Consider the following 8371-nt stretch of genomic DNA (forward strand, 5'->3'; position numbering starts at 1 on the left):
GCCATGTTTGGTGGACAAAGGGATAATAGGATAGTGAAGTGGAGATCCAAGCTAAGCAAAGATTTCCAAGAGAGAACTCACAAGGCTTAGTGTTTGAATGATGAAGTGGTTCAATATATTATAATAAGTCAAAATGAAATGCATCTTTTCCATGTGCATATAGAAAATTCTATTGCAAAGGGTCTAATATACACCTCATATGCACAGTGACAATATCAAAGTTTCCATGCTGCTCCTACAAGGACTTCATGCAACAAGATTCAAAGAAAGGGATTGTATATTTTATGTAAATGCATTCTTCATTCTTGTTTTTGCATTGAGTGATAAAGTGCATGAGTTAATGCACCTAAAGCAACTCAAAGGCTGCTGAATTGTTCCAAGAACTAGCTTCTCATAGAAACCAACCAAGTATTGGCCACCCACTTGGTTGCATTTTGAAACTGCATAGGTTCATTTTGGACTAGTATTATACATTAGAGATAGGTATGATGATGCATTATCTTCTTTTTTTAGAAGCCTTCTAGAGAAATGATGTCTACAATGTAATTTTGGGTGTCTTTGAAGAAGCATGGAAGTGTCCATAACTACATATTCCAAATTTGCACATTTGATATTGAGTATATGGTCTAAGGAACCTTGCTTCTACATGTGTATGGATTTCCCAGTATCTAATAAAGTCATGTGGACATGTCATTTGACATAAATGGATGAGAGATACCTATATTTGGAACATAAATGACTTGAGGATAATGAATTGATTTGTGCATATTCCCAATGACTTAGATGCTCAAGTGGTTTTGGGCTTTTAAACTTCAAGAGACTATTGTTGTTTCAATGTAGGAATTGCTCAAATTTTAATCCTTGAAGGTTTTGAATTAAAAATATCTCTAGTAAGACATCAATGATAAATAAAGCAGTGAGGGCTATATTTATAGATATTAAAGTTGAGTAGTGATATAGCTACAATGTAAATTATGAGAACATATAGGTGCAATCATAGCTAGCTAGCCGCAAATTATACTTTTGATATCAGGTATATGTTCTAAAGACCGTTGCTTTTGTATTTGTAAGGGATTTTTCCTATTCGAAAAATTCATGTATACAAGTCCTTTTCCAAAAATGAATGAGATCCATCTATTTGGAACAAAAATAACTTGGAGAGAATGAATTGATGTGTAAGGCTTAGATGCTCATAGGTTTTGGATTTTTAGTCTTCAAGACACTTTTAAAAATTGCATGGGTAGGATATTAACCATAAATATAGCAGCAAAGGTTATATTTGAAACATATGTATGTAGAAAATATGGCTTGATTTTGTTAAATTTTATTTTATTATTCACATGACTCACTACTAGCCTAAAGATCAAAATACTCTAAGTATTGGATAATTGGAGTATAATCAACAATTGATTTGTATTCCCATTGATCTAGGTGCATCTTTGGGTTTTAATTTTTTATCTACAAGAGTTTGTATGTAAGAACAATGATTATTCATCAATCCATAAAATTAACTAGAGCATGTTATTTCAGCAACATAAATCATTGCACTTGAATGTGAAACTCATATACATATCATCTTCCCATAAATAAATGAGAGATGACATACCACTATTGGATAATTGACCTAGTGCATCTTTGGGTTTGAATTTTGAATCTCTAAGATAATATCATTGTTTGTATGTAAGAACAATGATTACTCTATAAATAATGGGTAGGACATCGGTCGTAAAAGTAAGCAATGCATGCTACTTTAGCAACATAAATCATTGCACTAGAATGTGAAAATCAACAAAAGTCCTCGCACGAACTGCCACCGCGCTTGAACATAGTCACTCAAATTCTCGTAATAGTCATTGGCTTTAAGAGAGGAGATGGGGTGTGAATGAGGTCCCACATGCCCTAAAAATGATAAATCTCTTATATCTACCCTTTATATCTAAAATAGGAAGTGTTTAGAATCTATTAAGAGGAAAACTATTGACCCTGTGGCCCATGGATTATAATATTTAGACATATTACCAAATTTTTATAAAGCAACAAAGGATTCTTAAAAAGGACCAATAACCTCCAAACAAGAGCAATTTTCGTAGAATAAAAATCTTTTGCTTTGAAGCTTCTAATAGCATGTAGACACCAAAGTTACCGTATGGGGAGATGGGCAAACAAGCATATACAATGTAGGGGAGAAGAGAGTGAACACAAAGTCACTTCAATTACTTCAAAAAAAGATTCTCTATCTCGGTACAACATTTGGGAGTGCAAATGGGTGCTCATGATACAATAGTGATGGTGCTTGACTCTCTCTCATGCCTCGACTCATGACACTAGCCTATCTCCCAAAATCTGAGCAATAGCCTAATCAGGCTAGTTACGATGAACCAATGTGAGCAAAAGCTACTCAGAGGAAATTGTAACCCGTACTACATCGGGTTGGAAACTTAAACAAAAAGAGAATGTCATTCATTGGCTCGGCTGCATGATTCTCTTGATGTCCATCGCTAACTTGCCTTGCCTTGTCTCTTGCCCATGATTTGAGATTTTTGCTTGCCTTGTCTCTTGCCCATGATCTCAGATTTCTAATTGCCACCACACTGGCTGAGCTTGGCTCTCACTGGTCTAAATGGAAACTTGAAATATAGGGTTAATAAGGATAGGAGAAGCTAGCATAAAGCTAAATATAGAAAGTGGAAATTTACAAAAAGCAAACTGTACACATGTTGCATGTGGCAATCTAGATTAATTCTAGTTAGGAGAACTAGATTGATCTGAAATTTAGTTCAATTAACTAGACCTTTTAAAAATTTTCCCCAAGACCCCTCTACATTTACAAAATAATTAATCATTTTAAAGTCAACTATGACTTTGAGCAAGGTTCAAATGTTAGGCTGTAGTTCTCAGAATTTAAGCAAACTTTACTCAAGTATTATCTAGCACTTGCCAACACTGTAAACCATAAATTTTGTGTCTAGAGTATGATGTATGACTATGATTCACTCAGTTAAATGTCTTAGAGATGATATTCAATACAACTCATAGTCTCGAACCCCCTTATTACTTTATATCTCCCCCATCATCACCAAGGGTCACCTTCCAAACCATCATCAATTTGTACATTCAAGTTTCAGTTTCTATATGACTCCCAACATTTGTATAGCTCTAACATCTCAATGCGAAGTCCACCACATAAAATATCCCCCACCAACTAAATGAAAATCAAACTTCAAATGATGCTTGCATTGAAAGAGGAGTATACTCTAAACTATAGCAATCAACCATGATTATGTGGACTCCTGCCAAAAAAACACTCCCTATAAATTTATAGCACTTTGCACAAGTTAGAACAAATGTGATAAAGAAACATAAAAAATATTATTAAATGTCCATTGACTTTGTCCCTGATACAATCATTCTCAAGTGGGTACTCACCTTAAGAGCTTCTTTGTATAAAGCAATGCAATGAGGGTATTCACTAAGAAAAGAGTTGTCAATCCAATTACAACATGTAGTCGGGTAATGTTTGAACTTTAAAAGGTACTTATAGTGGATAGTGTGACATGAAGTTGGGGGTAATAAAACTTCACGCACCTCTTCACTTCCTACTACTTTTAATATTTGTCACACAAATCCTTATCACAGGCAAAGGAACATTAAAAAGAAGCTTTTATGCCAAGATACCACACCATACTTTTCTCCTTTAGATGAGAATGAAGATGGTAACATCCCAAGTGATGTTGTACTCTTAGCATAGGGAGAAGGAAAGGATCAACGGAGGCCATAATCTTAGCAAGCCGGTCTATGCCAAACAGAAGAGCGATATGTTGTTGAAAGAAGATCTTGCAGCTCAAAATGACATGAATTGATATATATCGAGGAGTTTGAAGGGGATGATTGGGTCGGATGGGTAGGTTCCAGGGAAACATTGCACCTCCTTCATAGAAACCTCTATAGGTAGCTCAAAACACTCTGCAAACTATCATTAAACACATGAGCTACACAAGCTCAACTTGGTGGGAGATAATTGTGTAGCACCATAATTCAGTGGGGTTTATCTAGATCATATTTGGTTCCTCGCTTATCCCACATTGTATACTTGAATTGCTTGTCCTTCAATGATTCGTGTATTGCTATTGATTTGGCTTGTTGGTTGTTCTTGGACTTTGTCTTGTAATTAATCATCCTCGATGAAGCCCTTTGGAAAAGAATTTGTGGCTCTTCATCTTCATGCACCCATTCAGTGATTACTCGTAGTGCATCGATCATTGCGATTGGAACACTATTCAATATGAGTAGCTTTTCTTTGAAGGTGGAGTCTTCCTATACCTCTAGACATTCAGGCTTGCATTCCTTTTTTATTGTGCCTTTACCCATGAGTATTTGAACTTCACTCCCCTCCTCATTATTGTTAGGGTTCTATCCCCCAATCATGAAGCACTTTAGTGCCCTTTAGCCATGACTGACCCAACATCATCCGGTACCCACCTTTGTGCTCCATCTTCACTCTGATGAAGGTCTTAGGTCACTATGAAGTATGCACCATTGATTTTGACATAAACGTCCTTTAACATCCCTATCAACATGACCAGCCTTTGATCCCCCTATCAAATCTTGAACAGCGAAGGCCTCAGATTCTTGAGTGAAGCCTTTTCAAGCTTCATCCCATATATGTGTTTATGCCTGAACCCCCATCTATTACTACACCTTTGACATTGTGATTCTGAATCATGACACTGATCATGGGTACCTCTTCATCCCAAATCGTGGTCTTGGTCACTTGAACGATTGATGTAAGGGGTGTGGCTATGGGTCACCATTCTAAGACTAGGCTCTTGAAGAACTTTGTGCAATGGGGAGCAAGTTCCATCAGTTGCACAATGGTGATCGTGGCATTTAGCTCCTTGAGCATATCCCACACCAAATCAATTTTCATCTGCTCCATCGGGTGGTTGCCTTCTTCTTTCAAGAGTTTGCATCCCTCTGCTAAACTTTCAACCTTTGATTGCTCCTCTTTGTGTTGATCCAAAGTCATTGCTTCTACTTTTATGAGTCGCTCCTTTTGTTTCAACTCTTTGCTAATCTTTAATGCCATCTTTTTTTTTCGCCTCCACCTAAACTATGGTTGCCTTCTTTTTATAGTCTGGATGTTGCAATCTTGTGACCACCTTGGTGTCCACTTTAGTTGATCACCACACTTGCTTGTGGTGCTTGATCATCGTTGTTGCACGCTTTTTGCAGGATGCAAGCTGCTATTTCCATAGTCGGCATTCACTTTTGTGGTGCCCTTACTTCCCATAGAAGTAGCATGTTGTATTGTTCATTCTTGTTATTTTGCCTTGATATGCTTTCTTTGGCTCCTGTGCCACCTAATTGACTTGGGGTGTGTTCTTGCTATTATTGTACAAATTGTCTTTAGTGCTGTGGCTGAGCGGTTGCAAATGTTGCAAATCGGCCCAATCGACATTCGTTGGCTATGTGGCCATTAGTTTTGCATTTATGGCACTAGACTTCTCACTTCTTGGGGTTGCCTTGAATGCCTGTTTCCTTGAGCTGCTTCTTGAGCTCGTCTTTCATGGTGTCCTTCCATGCCACCTTCTCTTCTTCTTCTTCTTCCTCGCTTCTTGGGCGGGTGGATTTGATAAAGCAAGAAACATTCTTATGACCAATGTTTGGTAGCCCCAAGCCATCATTCTTCTTAGTGACTTTTAAATCGTACTTGATACATAATGCATACACCTTTTCCCACCCTCCTCAGTCCATAGGAAAGCTTGAAACATCTGCTCAATCTCTAGCCAATGACTTTCACGACAACTATGTAAGTTGTAGTAGCACAACCAAGACATGAATTACCAAGACACTTGCATTTCAGCCATACCAATTCCATAGTCTCTGCTTCATCTATCCTTAAAGGAGTCGAAGCATTGTCTAAGACATAATCCCAAACACAGAGGAGCTCCCAAGTACTTAATCCGTTCCCCTCATAACATCCACTTCATAGGGAGTTGGTTCAACCATCCTGATAGATCACCCAAATAGACTCTAAGAGCAAAGATTTTACAAAAAAACCAATAGGAGATTAAGAAAATTCTCCTAAGAGAATACTACAAAGTCATTTGCGAACAATTACAAGCACAATTTTTTTCCCAAAGGTAGGACTAACCCTGTAATTTTTCCATCTGCCATACCCTTTTTTACCAAGCATATAAAGGGCACCATACATAAGGCAAAGAGTAAAGGTATGATTGGGCATCCTTGCCTAACAGACCTACAGAGATTGAACCGCCCCACCACCCCTCCAATGAGGCAAAGGATAGCTGAGGCATCTCCAAAAAGAATGCTCATTGTCTTAATAAAGTCCACACCAAACCCAAGGTGCTCCAAAACAATAAAAATAAACTCCCATCTGACTCTACCGTACACTTTATCAAGATCAAAACCTAAACGAAGACATCCTTTCCCTGAGTTGCAAGCATAATCTAGCGCCATGGATACATTGAGCACATTCTTAGAGATATCTCTAGCCTTGAGAAATCCATTATGTTCTAGTCCACAACCACCATACATGTGTCTTTAATTTTGCTTGCCAATGCTTTGGCAATAACTTTGTATGATGTATTAGCATTGAAATAGGTCTCCAACCTCAAACCAAGAGCTTAATGTGTCTTTTTAGGAAAGAGTTTGACTAAACTAACATCCACATCCTCTGATAAATATCCTCAGTGAATTGTCGTATTTGCCATGGCAATAAGATCATCTTTGAAAGGCAATGAAAAACTCAGCTGTTAATCCATTTAGGCCGGGGGCCTTATCTTTCTCTATTAAGCTAACTACATCCCATAACTCATCAACCATAAACAACCTTGCCAAACCTTGTCTCTTTGTACCACCAACTTTGCACTTCACATTCCTTAAAGCTTCTTGAACCCTCACCTTCCACTAGGCATCCTGAAGGCCTAGTCTTACTCACAATATCACCCAACTCTGATTGGGAAACCTCGGCAATGTGCTTGAATTTTATGACACCAACTTTGTCTTCTCTTCACTGCTACTGTATTGGTTGGGTTGGTTGTAACATTCAGAAGCAAACAACTTGACAAACGATTATAGCCCTTGCTAAGGTGGACATTGCTGTCATAAAGAAAGTCAAAAAATAGGATGGAATAAGAGTCCATTCCCATGTACCAATCAAGCTTCAAAATGAGTAGACATTTGGCCTTGTAATTTTGTAACCTTATTCTCAAGGTCGCTTGCAAGAATTCTGCCCACAAAATAGGACCTCTCAAATCTCACCTAAGAGGACAGCTCCATGTGAGCCCTAGTAGGGTTAGTAATGGTTGAAACTTAGCGGGACTAATAGAGCTTGGGGTAAGGTTGGGCTGCACAATAATTGAAAAGGTCACATTTGGTTACTGAGAGTGTCATAGGCGCCCTCTCTGAACATTTTATTGACATCAACGATAAATGTTGATATTTGAGAATGCTTGAAAGGCATAGTTATTGGAGCTCATGGTTGCCCCTTGCTTGGAACTCTGGCCCAAAATTGTGACTTAGAGCTAGAAGTGGTGGGCCCTTGTGGGAAGGCTTCAAAACCTCTACAAGTAGCACTCTTGTGGGGAGGCTCCAAAACCTCTACAAGTAGCACTCCTAGCAACGTGCGAGGAAAAAAAAAAAGTTGAACCATCCGGTTTCCTCTTGAATGGCAGCGAAATTGGAAAATTTAAAATTCAGACCAATAAATGACTGGCAATATAACCAAAAAGTCTAAAATTCTAAATGGTTGGTTTCCTGTTGAAGTGATAATTCCAAAGGGTTGATTTAACATTTTAACCAGCTAGATGCTAAGGTTGTTTACACGGTGAGAGATACCCCATCATCGGGTGGCCAATTGAACCAATAGAAGGCGAGTTTTTAAACAATGGGTGGGTATCTCATTACATACACACCACCCATGACCAAACCTTCTAGTTTTGCATGGACTCCACATCCTGCCCTCTCCAAGCCCTTCAGTGGTGGGCAGCCAAGCTTGGTGCCCAATGATGGGCACCCTTCAAATCTGCCAATCACCTATGTGTTCACGATCCCGCAAATTGCAAAACCATCATTGGGCAGTGTGTAAAGGGAGTGCCCATAAGTGGGCACTCCATTTCTACAGAACCTACGATGATAGATAGCTAGTGTAACGGGGTGCATCCATTCAAGATTGCCCATGACTCTTTCTGGGCGCCCACGCTTTGGGTTGTACTTGGGCACCCTTTGGGGTTGTGTAAATAGTCTAAGCTGAGGCTCTATTTTCTTGAACCCTTCTCTTAGGCCCATCGGGGCCTAAGAGGTCGTTCCTGCGATTTGCCATCCAAGCAAATATGCCCACAAATGCCGA

Source organism: Dipteris shenzhenensis, chromosome 3 (assembly GCF_047967505.1).
Source record: "Dipteris shenzhenensis isolate YYH24624 ecotype China chromosome 3, Dip_SZ_1.0, whole genome shotgun sequence".
NCBI lineage: Eukaryota > Viridiplantae > Streptophyta > Polypodiopsida > Gleicheniales > Dipteridaceae > Dipteris > Dipteris shenzhenensis.